Source organism: Tursiops truncatus, chromosome 1 (genome assembly GCF_011762595.2).
Source record: "Tursiops truncatus isolate mTurTru1 chromosome 1, mTurTru1.mat.Y, whole genome shotgun sequence".
In the NCBI taxonomy this organism is placed as follows: domain Eukaryota; kingdom Metazoa; phylum Chordata; class Mammalia; order Artiodactyla; family Delphinidae; genus Tursiops; species Tursiops truncatus.
This window is the reverse complement of record NC_047034.1, coordinates 115,809,518-115,831,957: the sequence shown is the minus strand read 5'-3', so window position 1 is coordinate 115,831,957 and position 22,440 is coordinate 115,809,518. Positions and strand designations below refer to the sequence as shown.

Genomic DNA, 22,440 nt, shown 5'->3' with positions numbered 1-22,440 from the left:
CTCCTCCCTGTTCCCTCACACCCCTCTCTAGTATGAATTGAATTTTTGATTGTATAGAAGTTTTACATTGATTTCAAGTCAGAACTTTCTAACTGAAAAAAAAAAATAACCTTCTGTCCGGCTTTAAAGACTTTCCCCCCACCCAGATAGAATAAATGTTTACCTAGATTTTCCTCTCTTTTGGGAGTAAAATGATAGTTGGTCATGATGTAGTCATTTAATCAAATGTACAATTGGATTTGATTTGCCAATGTCATATCATTTGCCAGTAATTATAATTTTATAACCATCTTTCCAGTATTTATTCTTTTATTTATGTTTTGATAGGTGGCTTATATTTCCATAATTGAAAAGTAACCACAGGCATCTTTTTCTCATTACTGATATTAAGATGGGAATGTCTTTATTTTCTATTAAGGAGGATATGCTTCCTGTGTTTAGATGGATATTTTTTGTTCTAGCTTTCTAAAGTTAGTAAGCAAGGTAGAATGGATGTAGAACTTGATTACATGCTATATGGCCTTTATCAATGAAGGATAAGATAGAATAAAGGCAAAATCATGAATGGGGCAAAGTTGCTGATAAAATATGTGAGATATTGACAAAAGATATAAGCCACCAAAAAGACTTGACAGTTATGAACATTTATGTACTAGTAAGTTTTCAATATAATATACAAATATTGATTATACTTTAAAGAGAAATCAACAGATCTACAACCAATCAAGTAGGCAAAAGAGTTAGGATATTTACGATGATAAATTATACATTATTTATACCATTAGCAGAGCTCTTAGTTGAACCACTCTTTATTCTTGGAACTGGATCTTATTTAGTTGTGGTCTATTATTCTTTAAATGTATTGAAGTATTAGAGGAGTTAACATTTTTCTAATGCTCTAATTTTTTGTGTTATATTTGCTAGGATTCTCCTCCCTCTCTCACCAGGAATGTGGTAGCTTCATAAAATGAATTGATAAAACTTCTCTTGTCTTCTATAACTACAGGACAGTGTAAATTGTAGGGGGTGCAGGATTTCTTGAAGGCTTGAAAGAACTCACTGAGACCAGGATTCACTTTTTTCTTTCTTTTGAAAATTTTATTTTGTTGTGTTATGAACACAACATGAGATCTAATATCTTAATAAAATTTTAAGCGTAAAATACATTATCATTGACTATAGGTACTATATTGAGTAACAGATCTCTAGAGCTTATTCATCTGGCTTAACTGATACTTTATGCCTGATGATTAGTAACTCCCCATTTTCCCCTGCCCCCAGCCCCTAGCAACAACCATTCTAGTCTCTGATTATATGAATTTAACTTTTTAATATACCTGATGTAAGTGAAATCTGCAGTATTTGTTTTTCTGTGACTAGCTTATTTCACTTAGTATAATGTCCTCAAGTTTCATCGATGTTGTCACATATTGCAGAATTTCTTTTTTAAAGCTAAATAATATTCTAATATATATATGGACATTAAGTTGTTTCCACATCTTGCCTGTTGTGAATGGTGCTGCAATGATCATGGGAGTGTTAATATCTTTTTGAGATTCTGATTTCAATTCTTTTGGTTAAATATCCAGAAGGGAATTGTTGGATCATATGGTAGTTTTATCTTTAATTTTTTCAGCAACATCCATACTGTTTTCCATAGCAGCTGCACTATTTTGCATTTCTACCACAGTGTGCAAGGATTCCAATTTCTCCACATCCTTACCAACGCAACTTAAAAAATTTTTTTTATTATAGCCATCCTGACAGGTGTGAGGTGATATATCATTGTGGTTTTGACTTACATTTCCCTGATGATTAATATACTGAACATTTTTTTCTTATATATAATGGCCATTTGTTATGTCTTCTTTGGAGAAATGTCTATTTAATTCCTTAGCTCAACTTTAAATCAGGTTATTTGAATCATTAGTTTTTTTTTTCTTTGCTATTGAGTTGTAGGAGCCTTATTTATTTTGGAGATTAACCCCTTATCAGACATATGGTTTACAAATATTTTCACCCGATCTTTTATACTTTCTATAGGGGATAAAGGCAATATAGATGGTATAAAAGATTGGGTTGGAGCTATATAACACCAGGGTAAGTCCTTGAAATAAATTCTCTCTCCTTGTTCCTTCCTTCATTTTCTCCTTCCTTCCTTCCTCCCTTCCTCCCTCCCTCCCTCCCCTCCCTCCCTCCTTTCCTTCCTTCTTTCCATCCATCTATCCACCCGTCCATCTCAGCTAACAGCTTCCTTTGTTGCCATTTCCTTCTTTTTCTTAACAACGGAAAGAAACATACTTATTCTCCTTCTTTCCTCTCCCTGCCACCCTACCCTAAAAAATAAAAAGTGAATATAGCACTGCTCAAGAAATCTCCAACTTAAGAACGGTAATTTCAATATATGTATAGTTACCTCTCATGCTTCCTTTATATATGGTAGGTGGTACCATAGCAGAGAAGAGGTTAAAAGTATGGCTCTTATAAAATGAACCCCTCTCATGTGTAAAATGGGACTCATTTTCACACCTATGTCCTAACTGTGAGGATTAACTGATATGAAAGTCTGTCAAGATTTCAGCACTCTATCTGGGACACAGTACTAGTAATAATAACAATAGTAATTGTAATTACTATTATTATGTTCACTTAATAAGCATTACTGAACTTAGCTGATTTGTATTAGCATTTCTTCTTTGAAAATGGATGTTGGGGGGTGGGGAGCAGAGAGTGGTCTTGAATTTCTGCTTGAGGCCAACACACAGCAGGCCAGTTTTGCCTCTGTGTCTTAGCTCTCTCAGAATGTCTTGTAGGCTCTGTGTCCCAGTCTGTGTGATGAACACCCTCGTTATTAGAGTCTCCAAATTTTTTCTTTCTCCCATTAGAATTAACCATTTCTTCTTTCATCCTGTACACTGTACATAGTATATACTTGCATTTGATAATGTTAATATTTATTGAGCATTTACTCTGTGCCAAATACTAGGTATGTGTCTTACTTTCTGTAATCCTCATATAACCATCTGAAGTAGATACTATCACGTTCACCATTTTACAGCACGTTACTACAATTGGTCCCCTCATTAGATCTCAAAATCTTTTTCACTGGGAACACAGTTTATGGATCCTTATATTCCCAGGACTTATGTAGCATGAGGAATAGGATAAGTTCTCCATAATTGTTGATCTGTGACACTCTCTCCCCCAAGTGCCTCATTCCTATTTCCTGGAGATGTCTCATTCCTCTCTTAGCACTTCCCAGACTACTCCATGCCTTCTGGCAGTTGCTCTGGCCCTTCACTATCCTCAGTGGTCCCTCTTCTGCTAGAAATCTTGCCTTAGCTCAGCAGAGCCCCCATGTGGAGCTCACAGTCTTGTGGGCTACAGGTCATGTGAGCAAGAAGTGGTAACAACTTTAGGGGAGATGTGTTTATATGACCCAAGTTTAAGCTTTGAGTGTGCTTTGCTGCCATGCTTTTGCACAGCCCTTTCATCTGCTTTGTAAACCATTTCTTCCTTCAGATGTCAGTACTAGGTATCCCCACCTCTATCACCTGCACCCATGCTTCCTCCACCCTATCCATGTTACTGTCATAGCACTGACTGCTGTCTCTTGGATCTGACATTCTCCTTGTCTGGACCACTCCCTTGAGCTCCTCGAGGGCAAGGACCATGTTCTCTGTGTTCTGCAACTCTGAAACCCCAGCACAAGAACAATGCCTGGCACGTAACAAGTGTTCCAAAAGTACTCACTTATTAAATCAACAGAAACAAGGTTCTTATGTTGGTAGGTCCCAGAGTACTGTTTATAGAGTGTTTTAGAAACATTGTGGATTAAACAAACGTTTGTGGGCTGATCTGGGAATCTAACCTCCAGGTACCACATGTTTCCAGGGGAAAGAATGCTTGGATGCTCGAAAATGTTAGTTCTGCTTTCAAATTCTGATGGATCCTTTGTACTCTTCTCAGATTGGTGCAGTTTCTCTTGGACTCAGTGGAAGTCATATGCCCATGGGAAACAATCTGTCTGCCTTTGAACAGATGTTGGAGCAACAGTAACAAATTTCAGAGTGAATACAATTTGCATATGCAATAGCTTATTCCCCCAATTCGGAGTTTCCTGAGTGACTGAGAGCCTCTGAAGGTAGAGCACACCCCTCCATCATTTCCACATAGTACTGAGCTGTTAAGTGTCTCATGTGACACCCAGAGAGTTTGGGAAGCAACCCTCTTCAGTTTGCTGGTATCACTTTACAATATTAATAACTTGTGATTCCTGATGTAGGGAGGATATTGAGCTTGTGCAGTTGGCTCATAGTCTCATGAAGAACATTCTTAATTTTCCTTCCTCCTAAGTGTGAATTTTTCAGCAGTGATGTGGCCTGAGTGGGTTCAGTTTAATCAAAGATTCCCAGGACATTTCTTGCTGAGGAGTGAATCACTGGGTTTTCTGGTGAATTATGAGAGGAACATGTGTGCATTTTCATGTCTGTAGTGTGCAGTGCAGTGTGTTGTAAAACAATCAATTGAGATTTTCCAACGTAGTTTAACTTCTTTCCTAGCTCTCTGCAGTCTGTCTTCATCATATATTTTGAGCCTTATTTCTTGCTCTCACTTTTGCACTTTGCACTTCGGTGACATAGAGTTTGACATGCCTCTCAGCATCATACACAGTGCCTGCACCAACATTATTACATAGAAGAGGTTTAGGATAGGCAATCTAGTTGGAATAAAGGACTAGACCCTTACGTTGAAGTTCCATTTGCATAGCAAGCCCACTATTTATACATAGAAGGGGTGCTTACTCCAGACTTCTAGTAACTTCAGCTAAGATCCTTGGAATCATCTTTGATCCGTCTTTTCCTCGCTCTGCCTAATCCTTCAGCTATCTTTATGAGCCCACTTTCAAGTATATCAACAATTACATCCCTTCCTCTCACCTTCATAGCTACCATTGTGGTCTAAGCTGCCCTCACCTCTTATTGAGATGTTGCAGTAACCTCCTAACTGACTTCCCTACTTACATCTTTGCTTCCAGTCTGTCTCCAGCATGTCTTTTGAGCCTTGCTTCTTGTTCCCACACAGTTGCCCAAGTGATCTTGTTAAAACGGAAGTCAGATCACGTCATTCCTCAGGAGAAAACCCTCTGATACCTTCTCATTTTCACTTAGAATAAAATCCACAGTCCTTAAAATGGCCAGAAAGGCTCTACCTGTGTTAAGGAGTAGGGCCTTCTTGTGTTAAGGTAAAGGACTTCTGTCACTTCTCACCCCTCTGTCTTACTTACATCCTTGTTCACCCTTTTCCCTCCACACTGGCCACCTCGCTGTTCTTCGAGCACTCATGAAACGTTCGTGGCTTTTGCACATGCTTTCCCATTGTCTGGACTCTTTTTCATTTGGAGACCTATGTGGTGTCTTTCTCCCTCTATCATCTACTTCAACACTTTACTCCTCATCTCCTTTGTTCTTTCTACTCCATTTGACATTGCTTATTTTTCCCCACTTCCAGAAATTATTCTCTTGGCTTCTGGACATTACACTCTCCTGCTATTATTTGTACCTGTTCACCATTAATTTTTAAAAATATTTATTTATTTATTCACTTATTATTTAATTTTTGATCTGTTTTATGGGCAGCTCTTCCTCTGTCTACCCCTTAACTGCCAGGTGTCTATTTCCAATCTTTTGTAATTCTTGCTACCTATTGCTTTCTTCAGCAATATTATCCTCTCTGAGGTTTTTAAATTACCACTTGTATGCTCACAAGCTCCCAAATCTCTATCTCTAGCCCAGCTCTCTCTCTTGAGATTCAGACGCATAGGTCCTGCTATCTGCTGAACATCTAGATGTATCATGGACACCTCAAAATCAACATGTTTAAAAGGAAGTCATCTTCTTCATTATAAAAGGGCTCTGCCATCCAAGTTCTCTATTTCAGTTGAGTACCTAGTTCTTACCTAGGTATTTAGTTGAAAGTTACTCTTGACTCTTTCCTCCCCTTCATTCCCCACAGTCAAATAGTCATCAAGTTCTGCTGATGGTACCTCTCAAATAATTCTCAGATATTTTTCTCCTTCTTCACATTTATTACCAATGATGAGTTGAATGGTGGTTCCAAAAAGATATGTTTATATCCAGCTACCTGGAACTTTTAAATGGTACATTATATGGAAAAAGAGTTGTTGCAGATGTAATTAAATTAAGGATCTTACGATGAGGTTATAAGAGAAAGAAAGAGGAAGAATTGTGACCGGAGAGAAGACACAAATACACCGAGGAGAAGGCAATATGAAGGCAAAGACAGAGGCAGAGCTTGGAGTGATGCGGTCACAAGCCAAAGAAACCAAGAAATCTGACAACCACCAGAAGCTGGAAGAGACGAGGAAGGATTCTCCGCTAGAGTCTCCAGAGACCTTGATTTTGCACTTCTGGCTTCCAGAAATGTGAGACTGTGAGAGAATACATTTCTATTGCTTTTGGTCATCCAGTTTGTGGTAATTTGTTGTAGCAGCCACAGGAAACTTGCAAAACTACCTTTACCGGTTCAGATCTTTGTCTTAGATTAGTGTGACAGCTCCCTCATTGTCTCTCTGCCTCCAGTCTTGTATTATTTCCTCTTCTATTATATTTTTGGCTCTTTCTATGGGCTTCTTCTCTGGTGCTGATAAGCACGCTGGCATCTTTCTTGTTTTAAAATAAACGAAGTCTTCAACACTTTCAAAATTACCTGAGAATAGTTTTTCGGGGATAAACTAAGCTGTCTTAAAAAGATAATATTGAGCCCTCAATCAAGGTTTTAAAAAGAGCTCTGAACTTGTTTACGTAAGGAGGAAAATTAGACAAATTAAAGAAATATACTGAGTGTCTCCCAATGTTACCAGCTATTTGCTGATAATAACTTTTCTTCTTCTGTGGCTGGAAGGAGGGTAAATTATGTTGCTTTCGGCGACAATCCCCTACCCTTGCAGTCCTGGCTTACTTAGCACTGGTCTCAACTAGCACCATCTGCCACTATCTACTAATGAGTTTGTAATGTAACTTGCCTTTGAGCTGGTCAGAAAGTATGCATTCACATTATGATCATATATGGCATTTAAAATATTTTCTTTTTATCTTCAATAATTTATAGGTGCAAAATCCTAGAGTATTCATAATTTTAATAAAATCCAGAGGTCCCTTTTAAAGCATTTGCTGTTTTTTTTTTTCCATTTTGGAGGGAAAAAAATGACTCCTTTCCTTTTCATGTCTTGAGTTGAATCCTTTTCGACCTTTCTCCTTTTCATGTCTTTCAGCTGCATCCCTGTGCTACATGTGTTGCTGGCATCAATACATGCAGCAGTTACCACTTACAGTTTTGAGATGCATGTCCTTGCTTAAAGAGAAGAGGGGACCTGAAGAGGGGAGATGCAAAACCAATGAAAAAGCAGGTAGTTGTGTCCAGTTGTTATCCTCTTTTAGGAGTGACAGTGTCACATTTATATTTGAATTTTTTAACATCTTTATTGGAGTATAATTGCTTTACAATGGTGTGTTAGTTTCTGCTTTATAACAAAGTGAATCAGTTATACATATACATATGTTCCCATATGTCTTCCCTCTTGCATCTCCCTCCCTCCCACCCTCCCTATCCCACCCCTCTAGGTGGTCACAAAACACTGAGCTGATCTTCCTGTGCTATGCGGCTGCTTCCCACTAGCTATCTATTTTATATATTTGAATTTCTAATTGAGAAAAACCAATTGAAACTATAAATTATTACACAATTATAATTTTCCTTTATCCCCGGTTTTTCAGATTTTTGTGTCATTTTCTTAGTTGCCTTTGTTGATAGGAAATTTAGAGCTATATACTTATTATTATTATTTTTTAATCAAAACCTGATTCAGTTTTTAAAATAATTTTTTTTCTCCAGATGAGTGTGGTAGGTAGAATAATGATCCCCCAAAGATGTTCATGTCCTGATCCAGGAACCTGTGAATATGTTCCTTTACATGGACAAGAGGCACTTTGCAAATGTTAAGATCTTAATCAAGTTAAGATCTTTAGATAGGGAAATTATCTTGGATTATTGGGATGGGCCCAATGTAACCACAAGGTTCTTATAAGAGGGAGGCAGGAGGGTCAGAGTGAAAGAGTTGTAGAAAGAGCTGTGACGATGGAAGCAGAGGTCAGAGTGATACCATTGCTAGAAAGAAGCATGAACCAAAGAATCGGGGTAGCCTCTGGAAGCTGGAAAAGCAAGGAACAGATGATCCCCTAAAGCCTCCTGAAGGAACACAGCTCTGCTGGTACTTTGAATTTTAGCTCTGTATGACTCTCATTTAAACTTTTCCAGAACTGCGAGATAATAAATTTGTGATATTTAAGCCACTAAATTTGTGGTAATTTGTTAAAGCAACAATAGGAAACCAAAACCCTGGCCTTTTAGTAAAAACCACAATATGATTTTCATTCCTTTAACCTAGAATTTTGTGACACATTATTTCAGATCCTATCCAGGGAGCACTGTCACTTTAAGATGCTATCACAAGTTCACCAGAGTAGCTGAGGGCTAACTCACCCAGAAACCACCATGACTGACTCATTGTCCTATGGACTTTCTCTTGGACCCTCACTCACCCCACATTCTTTACTTCCCTCCATGTTCTCTGGCCCACTATATTGCCTAGTCACTTGCCCTTACCTGCATCTAGGCTTATTAGTTTGTTTTTTTGCTGTGACTTGGTTAATGAGCCTTAGAATTCTCAGCCTCTTCTCTGTCTGGTTTGTAGTGTCCATACATATTAGTCCTTTCTGGCTTAACCCTTCTTGCCAATCTGATAAGATGACTGGCTTTATGCATAGAGGCCCTCAACTCTTGGTGCCCTAATGGGATCAATTAATCCAGCCACCAGTTTGTGTGTGTTCAGATGTACATGTTCCTGTTTCAGTTAACAATTGTGCCTGAGGATTTGGCTCTGTTTGCTCATCTGTTCATTCATTCATTAAATGGTAATTTGTTGAACAGCTACTTTATGCCAAGGACTGGAATAAAAAGTAGGGATAGATAGATTAATGAGATATGGTCCACATCCTCAAGGAGTTCATATTCTATTGCAGAAGACCAACACAGAGAGAGGTAATTACTAAACAATGTGGTAAGGGCAAAGATGGAAATATTCCTAGCTGTCACTGGTCCCAGAGAAGAGAGGCTATTGTGGAGTAAGGGGAATGGGAAAGCCTCCTGCAAGGAGGAGAGGCCCCAGTAGAAACTTAAAAGGAAAGAATGGAATTATCTAGATAGTGGCAAGGAGGTGCATATGGAGGAGGGTGTGAATGGAGGAGACTGCACATAGTGATAGGGGTGTAGAATAAGAAGGGACAGATTGAGCAAAAGCATAGGGAAGTAAAGGGCTGTGTAAGGAACAACAAGCAACTAAATGTTACTGGTGTATTGAGTGTGATGTAGAGAGTTGGGGAGGAGAAGGCTGGAGAGGTAGACAGGGGTCAGACCTCAGAGCACCTTGCATGCTCTGGACAGGAGCTTCAACCCTAAGCATCTGGCTGTCCAGTTCAGAGTACATAAGAATCGTTCATTCAATTCATCAACACTGTTCAAAGCCCTGGGGATCAGCGGTGAACAAGAAGTCAAAGCTGCTGCCCTCTTGGAACCCAGTGTAGCAGGGGAGACAGATAATGTGGTAAGCATGATGAAAGGAGGTGTTGGGGTAGCTTGTAAGCTGGGTGAGGGTCCAAAAGAGACTTCCCTGAAGATACAATTTCTGAGCTGAGTTTTGATGATGAGATTACCTAAGGAGCTTATTAAGAAGGGAGATCTCTAACCTCCAACCTCAAAGAATCTTATTCACTAGATCTGGGGCAGATGCAAGAACCTGCGTTTTGCACAGCATGGTAGGTGATCTTGGTGCAGGTGGATTCATCGAAGGGTTCAATTTTTTTGCTTGCATTAAATGAATCTTAGATGTTGGAACTTCTCTATATCCTGATTCAGGAGGCTCAAACCACAAATAGCCTCATTGAGATGTTGTAACACACGTGACATTTAAGAAAAACACTATTGCAATAACTGAGTGTTGTTCAACCCACATCTAGATGGCTTTTGAATGATTCAGAGGGAAACTTTGGATGATATATGGTTAGAAGTGGTTTGGGAAGTTTCCTTTGAAAGATTGAGTAACATGAGAACATGCTTCCACGGATGACTGAAGAATGGGTGAAGATTCCCTTCCTTAATTCCTCTATCAGCTCCCATCAGCTTTCTACCCCTGACCCCCACTGCTTTCCAAGAAAATGGGCCTCAACTACTTAATCCTTAGTCAGAAATTTGGACTGAGGATACCTCCAATCCCTGTGTAGAACTAGCATCTCTGCAAAACTTCCCAAATGATAAGCAAATAATTTAGATCTTATTATTCTAGGAAGCAGGGTAGTATGGTAGAAATAGCATAAATATTTTGTGTGTGTACTTTTATTTTTTAACTTACTAAAAAAATTCCACAGTGCTTTACAATTTTCAAAAGTTTCACATACATGATTTTATATAATCCCATAATAACACTTTTAAAAAATTCCCAACCCCTGTATTGCCCCTCCCCCTTCCCTCTCCCCACTGGTAACCACTAGTTTGTTCTCTATATCTGTGAGTCTGCTTCTTTTTTAGAAACAACGTAAAACTTGAAGCCAGCCTTATCAATGAATATTTACCTACTTTGTATGAGGCCCTGTGCTAGGTGCCCAGAAAACAAAGAATAAGATCTTATCCTTGATCTGTGGAAGCTCACAACTGAGTAGAGGAGACAGGTAATCTTAATAACAATGTGGTAGTGAAATGTTAGAGCTCACAGGATACTGTGGAATAAGAGATGAGACATTTACCTGAGCCTGGAGTGAAGGTTCACAAAACGATAAGCCCTTAGCTGGGACTTGAAGGTTGGGTAGAAATTAACTGGGATAGGAAAGTGAGGGTAGGGCACATTTTATTTCTATCTTTTATACTCTATATTTCCTTTCTTTTGTGTCTAACCACAGAGTCTCTTTCTGGTGTGTACACAGCAGGTTTGTGGTCTGATTAGAATCAATGTTTACATATCTTCATTAACTTTTTAATTGATTCAAATGAAAAGATCACTTATTTCTGGTTTGGATGACCTAAATTAGCAGTTTACTCAGGGTTTCCTAATGATCACGTTCAAAGCAGAATACATTTGTTTACAATGAGCTTGTCCTTTGAGGTGATACCCAATCAATCCATTAGCTTTGTTTGAAGTCTTATCAGTGCACAGTTGGTTGTCTTAGGATGCAGTATGGGCAGAGTGGATAACCAAAGTGGTGGCCTATTTATGGACCAGTCTGATTGAGAGAATGGTCAGATGGCCTTGCTCAGTTCCTAGAGAACCACAATCTACATTCCCCCACCCCACCCCTCAGTTGTCTCTCTTGTTCTTTTGATAGTTCTTAACATATTTAACAAATCCTTTGAGAATCTGATGAACACCAAGACTCTGTAAGAAAATATATAAGATAAGACAAAAATGATTAATGTGGAATGTTCAGAGATTTTTCCCCACCACCTCCCTTCCTCACAAATAGAATCCTCAGTCTAAGTGAAATGATTTTTGTCTTTCTCTCCCTTCAAAGATTTATTTTTGCAGAAGAGAAGCTAGGTTGATGTACTTGATAAAGTTCTTAAAGAGGAAGGAAAGAAGGGATGTGGAGAGCAGAAAATGCTTTGGGCAATGGAGGGTTGGTGGAGGAGTGTTTTTCCCTGGGGGTTTTGAGGCGAGAGATCCTGGTATAACTGTAGGAAAGGACTAAATGGGCAGGAGAATAGAAGGTATTTTAGTAAGTGCTTTTACACATTGTGTGTTTGAGTCCCTTTGAGTAATGTGAGTAAAACGTGGGGTTTCTTAACTTTATTTTTGGCATTGCACTGTGATTCTTGGTTGTAACAGGGCTTTGGGACTAAATCACGTTATGGGTACATATGCATGCTCGTATGATTCTGTAAATACAGCATCGAGGAAATTGTGGGTCACCCCCTTCCAAGCCTATATGTAGGCTCCAGGTTAAGAATGTCTGTTTTGGGGTCTGCATTACAGAAATAATCTACTAACTTGTCTCCCTATTACCACTTTTCCTCTTCTCCAATCTTTTCTGTATACTATAGCCACACTGCTCTTAAAATATAAATTGGATTATGTCATTTCCTTGGTTAAATCCTTTTAATGGCGTCCCTATTTGCATAAGTTTTGTGGGCTGAGTTATGTCCTCCCCAAAATTCATATGTTGAAGTCCTCACCCCCATTACCTCAAAATGTGACTGTATTTGGGGATAGGTTTTTTAGAGAAATAATTAATTAAAATAAAGTCATTAGGGTGAGCCAAAGCAATCTTGAGAAAGAACAAAGCTGGAGGTATCATGCTCCAGACTTCAGATTATACTACAAAACTACAGTAATCAAAACAGTATGGTACTGGCACAGAAACAGACACATAGATCAATGAAACAGAATAGAGAGCCCAGAAGAAAACACTTGCACTTATGGTCAATTAATCTATGACAAAGGAGGCAAGAATATACAATGGAGAAAAGACACCTTCTTCAATAAATTGTGCTGGGAAAACTGAACAGCTCACATGCACTACTGTGTATCAAACTGGACTACTTTTTCATACCATATACAAAAATAAACTCAAAATGGATTAAAGATTAAATGTAAGATGTGAAACCATAAAACTCAGAGAAGAAAACTTAGAACACTCTTTGACATAAATCGTAGCAGCATTTTTTTGGATCTGTCTCCTAAGGCAAAGGAAACAAAAGAAAAAATAAACAAATGGGACCTAAGTAAACTTAAAAGCTCTTTCACAGCAAAGGAAACCATTGACAAAATGAAAAGACAAAATGAAAAGACCTACTGAATGGGAGAAACTATTTGCAAATGATATGACCAACAAGGGGTTAATATCCAAAATGTAGAAACAGTTCAAACAACTCATTATCAAAAAAAGAATCAACTGGATTAAAAAAATGGGCAGAAGACATAAATATACATTTCTCCAAAGAAGACATACAGATGACCAACAGTTACATGAAAAGACGCTCAATATTGCTAATCATAAGAGAAATGCAAATTGAAACCACAATGAAATATCAGCTCGTGCCTGTCAGAATGACTATCATCAAAAAGACCACAAATAACAAATGTCTGCGAGGTTGTGGAGAAAAGGAAACACTCGTACACTGTTAGCGGGAATGTAAATTGGTGCAGTCACTATGGAAAACAGTATAAAGTTTCCTCAAAAAAACTAAAAATAGACTACCATATGATCCAGAAATTCTGCTCCTAGGTATATATTCGAAGAAAAGGAAAACACTAATTTGAAAAGATACATGCACCCTGATGTTCATAGCAGCACTATTTACAATAGCCAAGATATGGAAGAGGCCTGTGTGCATCAACATATGAATGGATAAAGAAGATGTGGTATATATATATATATATATATATATATATATATATATATACACACAATGGAATGCTACTCAGCCATAAAAAAAATGAAATTTTGTTACATGCAACAACATGGATGGACCTGGAGGGTGTTATGCTAAGTGAAATAAGCCATAGAGAGAAACACAAATATTGTATGTTATCACTCATACGTGGAATCTAAAAAATCAAAAAAAATGACTATAACAAACAGAAACAGACTCACAGATATAGAGAACAAACTAGTGGTTATCACTGGGGAGAGGGAAGACAGGAAGGGCAAGATACAGATAGGGGATTAAGAGGTATGAACTACTATGTGTAAAATAAATAAGCTACAAGGATGTATTGTATAACACAGAGAATACAGCCAATACTTTATAACTTTAAATGGAGTATAATCTGTAAAAATTTTGAACCACTATGTTATCACCTGAAAATAATATAATATTATAAATCAACTATACCTCAATAAAAAAATTGAAAAAGTAAAGTCTTCCAATCAATGAAAAAATATGGTATACTCATGCAGTGGAATAGCATACAACAATGAATATGAGTGAATCAATGCCACAACAATGTGAATCAATTGCATACTTATAATGTTGAGTGAAAGAAGCCATACACTAAATAATACATATTATAGGATTCCATGTATACAAAGTGCAGAAACAGGCAATAATAACCTATGGTGCTAGAAATCAAAATAATTTCACCTGAGAGCAAAATACATGCAGGGTTGGGGCTAAACCAAAGCTGAACCCCAGGAGCTGTGAGAAGAAAGAAGAGAAAGGGAAATTTCTCCATGCAGCTTCAGGAGTAGTGGATTAAATCCCCACAAACAACTCGATGTACCCTGCATCTGTGGAATACTTGAATAGACAACGAATCATCCCCAAATAGAGGGAGTGGAGTTTGGGAGCAACTGTAGACATGGGGTTTGCTGTCTGTGACTGACTTGTTTCTGATTTTTATGTTTATCTTAGTATAGGTTTTAGTGCTTGTTATCATTGGTGGATTTGTTTATTTGTTTGGTTGCTTTCTTCCTTTTTTTAAAAGAAATTTTATCACTTTTTAATTTTAATAATTTTTTTATTTTAACAATTTAATTTTTATTTATTTATTTTTTCTTTCTTTTTTTTCCTCCTGTTTCTTCTGAGCTGTGTGGCTGACAGGGTCTTAGTGCTCTGGCCTGGTGTCAGGCCTGAGCCTCTGAGGGTGGAGAACCGAGTTCAGGACATTGGACAACCAGAGACCTCCCAGCTCCACGTAATATCAATCAGCAGGAGCTGTTCAGACATCTCCATCTCAATGCTAAGGCCCAGCTCCACCCAACGGCAGCAAGCTCAAGTGCTGGATGCCCCATGCCAAACAACTAGCAAGACAGGAACACAACCCCACCCATTAGCAGAGAGGCTGCCTAAAATCATACTAAGTTCACAGACACTCCAAAACACCACCGGACTTGGCCCTGCCCACCAGAAAGAGAAGATCCAACCACACCCACCAGAACACAGGTACCAGTCCCCTCCACCAGGAAACCTACACAAGCCACTGAACCAACTTCAATCACTGGGGACAGACACCAAAACCAATGAGAACTATGAACCTACAGATTGAAAAAAGGAGACCCCAAACACAGTAAGTTAAGCAAAATGAGAAGACAGAGAAATATGCAGCAGATGAAGGAGCAAGGTAAAAACCCACCAGACCAAACAAATGAAGAGGAAAGAGGCAGTCTACATGAAAAAGAATTCAGAGTAATGATAGTAAAGATGATGCACAATCTTGGAAATAGAATGGAGAAAATACAAGAGATGTTTAACAAGGACCTAGAAGAACTAAAGAGCAAGCAAACAATGCTGAACAACAAAATTAATGAAATTAAAAATTCTCTAGAAGTAATCAATAGCAGAATAACTGAAGCAGAAGAACGGATAAGTGAGCTGGAAGATAAAATAGTGGAAAAAACTACCACAGAGCAGAATAAAGAAAAAGAATGAAAAGAATTGAGGACAGTCTCAGAGACCTCTGGGACAACATTAAAGGCACCAGCATTCAAATTGTAGGGGTCCCAGAAGAAGAAGAGAAAAAGAAAGGGTTTGAGAAAATATTTCAAGAGATTATAGTTCAAAACTTCCCTAACATGGGAAAAGAAATAGTCAATCAAGTCCAATAAGTGCAGAGAGTCCCATACAGGATAAACCCAAGGAGAAACTAACCAAGACACATATTAATCAAACTATGAAAAATTAAATACAAAGAAAAAATATTAAAAGCAGCAAGGGAAAAGCAACAAATAATATACAAGGGAATCCCCATAAGGTTAACAGCTGATCTTTCAGCAGAAACTCTGAAAGACAGAAGGGAGTGTCAGGACATATTTAAAGTGATGAAAAGGAAAAACCTACCACCAAGATTTCTCTACCCAGCAAGGATCACATTCAGATTCGATGAAGAAATTAAAAGCTTTACAGACAAGCAGAAGTTAAGAGAATTCAGCACCACCAAACCAGCTTTACAACAAATTCTTAAGGAACTTCTCTAGTCAGGAAACACAAGAGAAGGAAAACACCTACAGAAAGAAACACAAAACAATTAAGAAAATGGTAATAGGAACATACATATTGATAATTACCTTAAATGTAAATGGATTAAATGCTCCAATCAAAAGACATAGAATGAATGAATGGATCCAAAACAAGACCTGTATATATGCTGTCTACAAGAGACCCACTTCAGACCTAGGTACACTTACAGACTGAAAGTGAGGGGATGGAAAAAGATAGCTGTTCTAATATCAGACAAAATAGACTTAAGTAAAGACTATTACAACAGACAAAGAAGGACACTACATAATGATCAAGGGATCAATCCAAGAAGAATATATAATAATTGTAAATATTTATGCACCCAACATAGGAGCACCTCAATACATAAGGCAAATGCTAAAGGCCTAAAAGGGAAAATCAACACTAACACAATCATAGTAGGGGACTTTACCACCCCACTTTCACCAATGGACAGATTATGCAAAATGAAAATAAATAAGGAAACACAAGCTTTAAATGACACATTAAACAAGGTGGACTTAATTGATATTTGTAGGACATTCCATCCAAAAACAAAAGAATACACTTTCTGCTCAAGTGCTCATGGAACATTTGCCAGAATAGGTCATATTTTGGGTCACAAATCAAGCCTTGGTAAATTCAAGAAGATTGAAATCATATCAAGTATCTTTTCTGACCACAATGCTATGAGACTAGATATCAACTGCAGGAAAAAACTGTAAAAAATACAAACACATGGAGGCTAAACAATATGCTACTAAACAACCAAGAGACCACTGAAGAAATCAAAAAAACTTAGAAACAAATGACAATGAAAACATGACGACCAAAACCAATTGGATGCAGCAAAAGCAGTTCTAAGAGGGAAGTACATAGCAATACAATCCTACCTCAAGAAACAAGAAACATCTCAAATGAACAATGTAACCTTACACCTAAAGCAATTAGAGAAAGAAGAACAAAAAATCCCCAAAGTTAGTAGAAGGAAAGAAATTATAAAGATCAGATCAGAAATAAATGAAAAAGAAGTGAAGAACACAATAGCAAAGATCCATGAAACTGAAAGCTGGTTCTTTGAGAAGATAAACAAAATTGATAAACCATTAGCCAGACTCATCAAGAAAAAAAGAGAGGGGCTTCCCTGGTGGCGCAGTGGTTGAGAATCTGCCTGCCAATGCAGGGGACATGGGTTTGAGCCCTGGTCTGGGAAGATCCCACATACCGCAGAGCAACTAAGCCCGTGTGCCACGACTACTGAGCCTGCATGTCTGGAGCCTGTGCTCCACAACAAGACAGGCCGTGATAGTGAGAGGCCCGCGCGCTGTGATGAAGAATGGCCCCTGCTCGCCACAACTAGAGAAAGCCCTTGCACAGAAACAAAGACCCAACACAGCCAAAAATAAATAAATAAATAAAAATTAAAAAAAAAATAAAGGGAGAAGACTCAAATCAACAGAATTAGAAATGAAAAGAGGTAACAACTGACACTGCAGAAATACAAAGGATGATGAGAGATTACTACAAGCAACTCTATGCCAATAAAATGGACAACCTGGAAGAAATGGACAAATTCTTAGAAGAGCACAACCTTCTGAGACTGAAACAGGAAGAAATAGAAAATATAAACAGACAACTCACAAGCACTGAAATTGAAACTGTGATTAAAAATCTTCCAACAAACAAAAGCCCAGGACCAGATGGTATCATAGGCTATTTCTACTAAACATTTAGAGAAGAGCTAACACCTATCCTTCTCAAACTCTTCCAAAATATAACAGAGGGAGGAACACTCCCAAACTCATTCTACAAGCTCACCATCACCCTGATACCAAAACCAGACAAAGATGTCACAAAAAAAGAAAACTACAGGCCAGTATCTCTGATGAACATAGATGCAAAAATCCTCAACAAAATACTAGCAAACAGAATCCAACAGCACATTAAAAGGATCATACACCATGATCAAGTGGGGTTTATCCCAGGAATGCAAGGATTCTTCCATATAATCAAATCAATCAACATGATACACCAAAATAACAAATTGCAGGAGAAAAACCGTATGATTATCTCAATAGATGCAGAAAAAGCTTTTGACAAAATTCAACACCATTTATGATAAAAACTCTCCAGAAAGTAGGCATAGAGGGAACCTACCTCAACATAATAAAGGCCATATATGACAAACCCACAGCCAACGTCGTTTTCAATGGTGAAAAACTGAAACCATTTCCTTTAAGATCAGGAACAAGACAAGGTTGCCCACTCTCACCACTATTATCCAACATAGTTTTGGAAATTTTAAAGCTGTTTGCAGATGACATGATAGTATTCATACAGAATCCTAAAAATGCTATCAGAAAACTACTAGAGCTAATCAGTGAATTTGGTAGAGCAGCAGGATACAAAATTAATGCACAGAAATCTCTTGCATGCCTATACACTAATGATGAAAAATCTGAAAGAGAAATTAAGGAAACACTCCCGTTTACCATTGCAACAAAAAGAATAAAATACCTAGGAATAAACCTACCTAAGGAGACAAAAGACCTGTATGCAGAAAACTATAAGACACTGATGAAAGAAATTAAAGGTGATACAAACAGATGGAGTGATCTACCATGTTCTTGGACTTAAGGAATCAACATTGTGAAAATGACTATACTACTCAAAACAATCTACAGGTTCAATGCAATCCCTATCAAAGTAGCAATCCCTATCAAAGTACCAATGGCATTTTTCATGGAACTAGAAGAAAAAAATTCACAATTTTTATGGAAACACAAAAGATCCTGAATAGCCAAAGCAATCTTGAGAAAGAAAATCAGAGCTGGAGGAAGCAGGCTCCCTGACTTTAAACTATACTACAAAGCTACATTAATCAGGACAGTATGGTACTCGCACAGAAACAGAAATATAGATCCATGGAACAGGATAGAAAGCCCAGAGATAAATCCACGCACCTATGACCACCTTATCTTTGATAAAGGAGGCAAGAATATACAATGGCAAAAAGACAGTCTCTTCAATAAGTGGTGCTGTGAAAACTGGACAGCTACATGTTAAAGAATGAAATTAGAACACTCCCTAACACCATACACAAAAATAAACTGAAAATGGATTAAAGACCTAAATGTAAGGCCAGACATTATCAAAGTCTTAGAGGAAAACATAGGCAGAACACTCTATGACATAAATCACAGTAAGATCCTTTTTGACCCACCTCCTAGAGAAATGGAAATAAAAACAAAAATAAACAAATGGGACCTAACGAAACTTCAAAGCTTTTGCACAACAATGGAAACCATAAACGAGACGAAAAGACAACCCTTATAATGGGAGAAAATATTTGCAAAGGAAACAACTGACAAAGGATTAGTCTCCAAAATATACAAGCAGCTCATGCAGCTCAATATCAAAAAAGCAAACAAACCAATCCGAAAATGGGCAGAAGACGTAAATAGACATTTCTCCAAAGAAGATATACAGATTGCCAACAAACATATGAAAGGATGCTCAACATCACTAATCATTAGAGAAATGCAAACCAAAACTACAATGAGGTATCACCTCACACCGGTCAGAATGGCCTTCATCAAGAAATCTACAAACAGTAAATGCTGGAGAGGGCGTGGAGAAAAGGGAACCCTCTTGCACTGTTGGTGGGAATGTTAATTGATACAGCCATTATGGAGAATCGTATGGAGGTTCCTTAAAAATCTAAAAATAGAACTGCCTTATGACCCAGCAATCCCACTACTGGGCATATACCCTGAGAAAACCATAATTCAAAAAGAGTTATGTACCACAATGTTCATTGCAGCTCTATTTACAATAGCCAGGACATGGAAGCAACCTCAGTGTCCATCAGCAGACAACTGGATAAGAAAGATGTGGTACATATATTTAATGGAATATTACTCAGCCATAAAAAGAAATGAAACTGAGTTATTTGTAGTAAGGTGGGTGGACCTAGTGTCTGTCATACAGAGTGAAGTAAGTAAGAAAGAGAAAAGAAATACCATATGCTAATACATACATGGAATCAAAAAAAAAAAAAAAAAGTGGTTCTGAAGAACCTAGGGGCAGGACAGGAATAAATACTGAGATGTACAGAATGGACTTGTGGACATGGGGAGAGGGAAGGTTAAGCTGGGATGAAGAGAGAGAATAACATTGACATATATACACTACCAAATGTAATATAGCTAGCTAGTGGGAAGCAGCTGCATAGCACAGGGAGATCAGCTGGGTGCTTTGTGACCACACAGAAGGGTGGGATAGGGAGGGTGGGAGGGAGATGCGAGATGGAGGGGATATGGGAATATATGTATATATGTAGCTGATTCACTTGTTACACAACAGAAAGTAAACCTTGTAAAGCAATTACACTCTAATAAAGATGTTAAATTAAAAAAAAAAAACAAGTTTGAGATAAAAAAAAAAGCTACCTTGTTCCTTCTGGGTTCCCTTAAATGCCAGGTCATTAAGGAAGTCTGATATGCTTGAATATAGCATAATCAAGATTTTATTGTGTGGTGGTGAAGACTCTCTTTCTGCTGCTACATTTACAAAGCCATTGTGTTAGAAAAAAAAAAGTCTTCATGCTCATTGTTCCCTGTGTCTGAATTCGCTGTCCCCTCATTACTGTATTACATTCACTTCTTTGCACAGCTAGCTCATTTTCCTCCTTCATGGCTCAGTTTAGTTGTTACCTCTGACTGTCTCTACCCTCCTTCCCATTTATGTATTATGTACATATATATTTTTACCTTTGTTTTCTCCCTAATACTTAACATAGCTTGCAATTATTTTGTCTCACTAGACTGTTAGCCCCATGGAGGCTGGGACTCATTTGGTTTTGTTCACCCTATTATTTCCAGACCAGACCATAGGTCTTAACAAATAATGAGTGAGTGAATATGATGGTTTTTTTATGGTTATCTTTGTTTTGACCATTCCCATCCTTCCACTGAAGCAGCTTTTGCTAATGTTACCAATCACCTCCATGTTCTAAACCCAGTGGACAATTGTACAGCTCACGTTACTTGACTTCATCCTTTTCCTGGCTTTTGAATGTAGGAGTTCCTGAAGACTTGATCCTAGGCACCCCCTTCTTGTCTGACTTTCTGGTTTTTCCAAAATGTAAACGAATCACTGCCCATATTCATGTTTGTAGCCTAGAATTTTGTTGAAGTTTAAGGTGCTGGAGGAACTTAAGCTTCAACATATCCAAGTCAAAACTTATGATCTTCCTTCCAAAGACTGCTTCTCTTTCAGTGTTTACTATTTCGGAGACTGGCACCACAATCCAGACAGCTGTGGAAACCACCTTGCCCCTGTTTCCAGTCTATGATTAAAACTCCTTTTGATCTCGCTGCCTAAATATGTCCAAAATTTCCCCACATATCTCTCCATTTTTACTTTGTCATCAAATCCAGGCCACCACATTCTCTTGCTTGCACTGTGACTGCAGTAGTCTCTGATGGGTTTCCCTGTATTAATTCTTGCCTGTGTCCCATCTGTTTTTCATACTACATCCAGAATTATATTTCATAAACACAAATCTAATCATGCTGTTTTTCTGCTTGCAACCATTTAATGGCTTCCCGTTGCTCTTAGATAACAACTAAAAGCATTAATGGGGCTTCAAGGTCCTGCATGTCTGCTTTCTGCTACTTCGTCCTGAGTCTCTTCCTTTCATCTCCCTTCCAGTCACATTTGTTTCATCAGTTCCTGAAATGGCTCATGCTCCCTCTTTCCTCAGGTCTTTTGTGCTCTGTGCTCCCATGCACCTGCCCAACCCAAATCCCACCTCACACTATGTCACTTAAATCACTTCACATTGTCCTTCAGATCTTTGCTCATCAAGTCAGCTTCTTAAATGTATTTTTCAATGCACTGAATGCAGGTTGTAATGATATTTGGGTGATTAGACAAACCACCTATATTGGTTAGGACAGGCTAGAATATTATACAGTAACAACCTCAAATCTTGGTGGCTTGACACACAAAAATAGATTTCTCCTTCATGCTGCATTTCCAGCACAGATTAGCAGGTGGAGCTCTGCTTATCATTGCCGCTCAAGAACCCAGGCTGATGGAGGCTCCATCAACAAATGTTCCAGGATCACCTTGTCAGAGAGAAGAGAATGTGGGGACAGGAGGCATAACTTAGACTTTTAGCCCTGGAGCAACACCTGTCCCTTCTATTCATGTTTTGTTGGCCAAAGCAAGTCATATAATTTCAAGGGAAGTAGAGTATAATCCCACCATGTATTTGGAAAGAGGAAAGCTGGAAATATTTCTTGAGCAGCACTGGCACTGGTGACTACCACAGCAGCCCTCCAGCTACACAGGAAGAGGTTTCCATGA

The 22,440-nt window shown here is 38.2% G+C and overlaps 1 long non-coding RNA gene across 1 annotated transcript in view; it reads left to right on the top strand.

Moving 5' to 3' along the window:
- Positions 1 to 22,440, top strand: part of LOC141275822 (uncharacterized) — a 106,110-nt gene that overhangs the window by 29,670 nt on the left and 54,000 nt on the right. The window contains exon 2 of the long non-coding RNA XR_012324205.1: positions 7,295 to 7,429. This is a non-coding gene — a long non-coding RNA (uncharacterized lncRNA). The remainder of the gene's footprint in view (positions 1 to 7,294; positions 7,430 to 22,440) is intronic.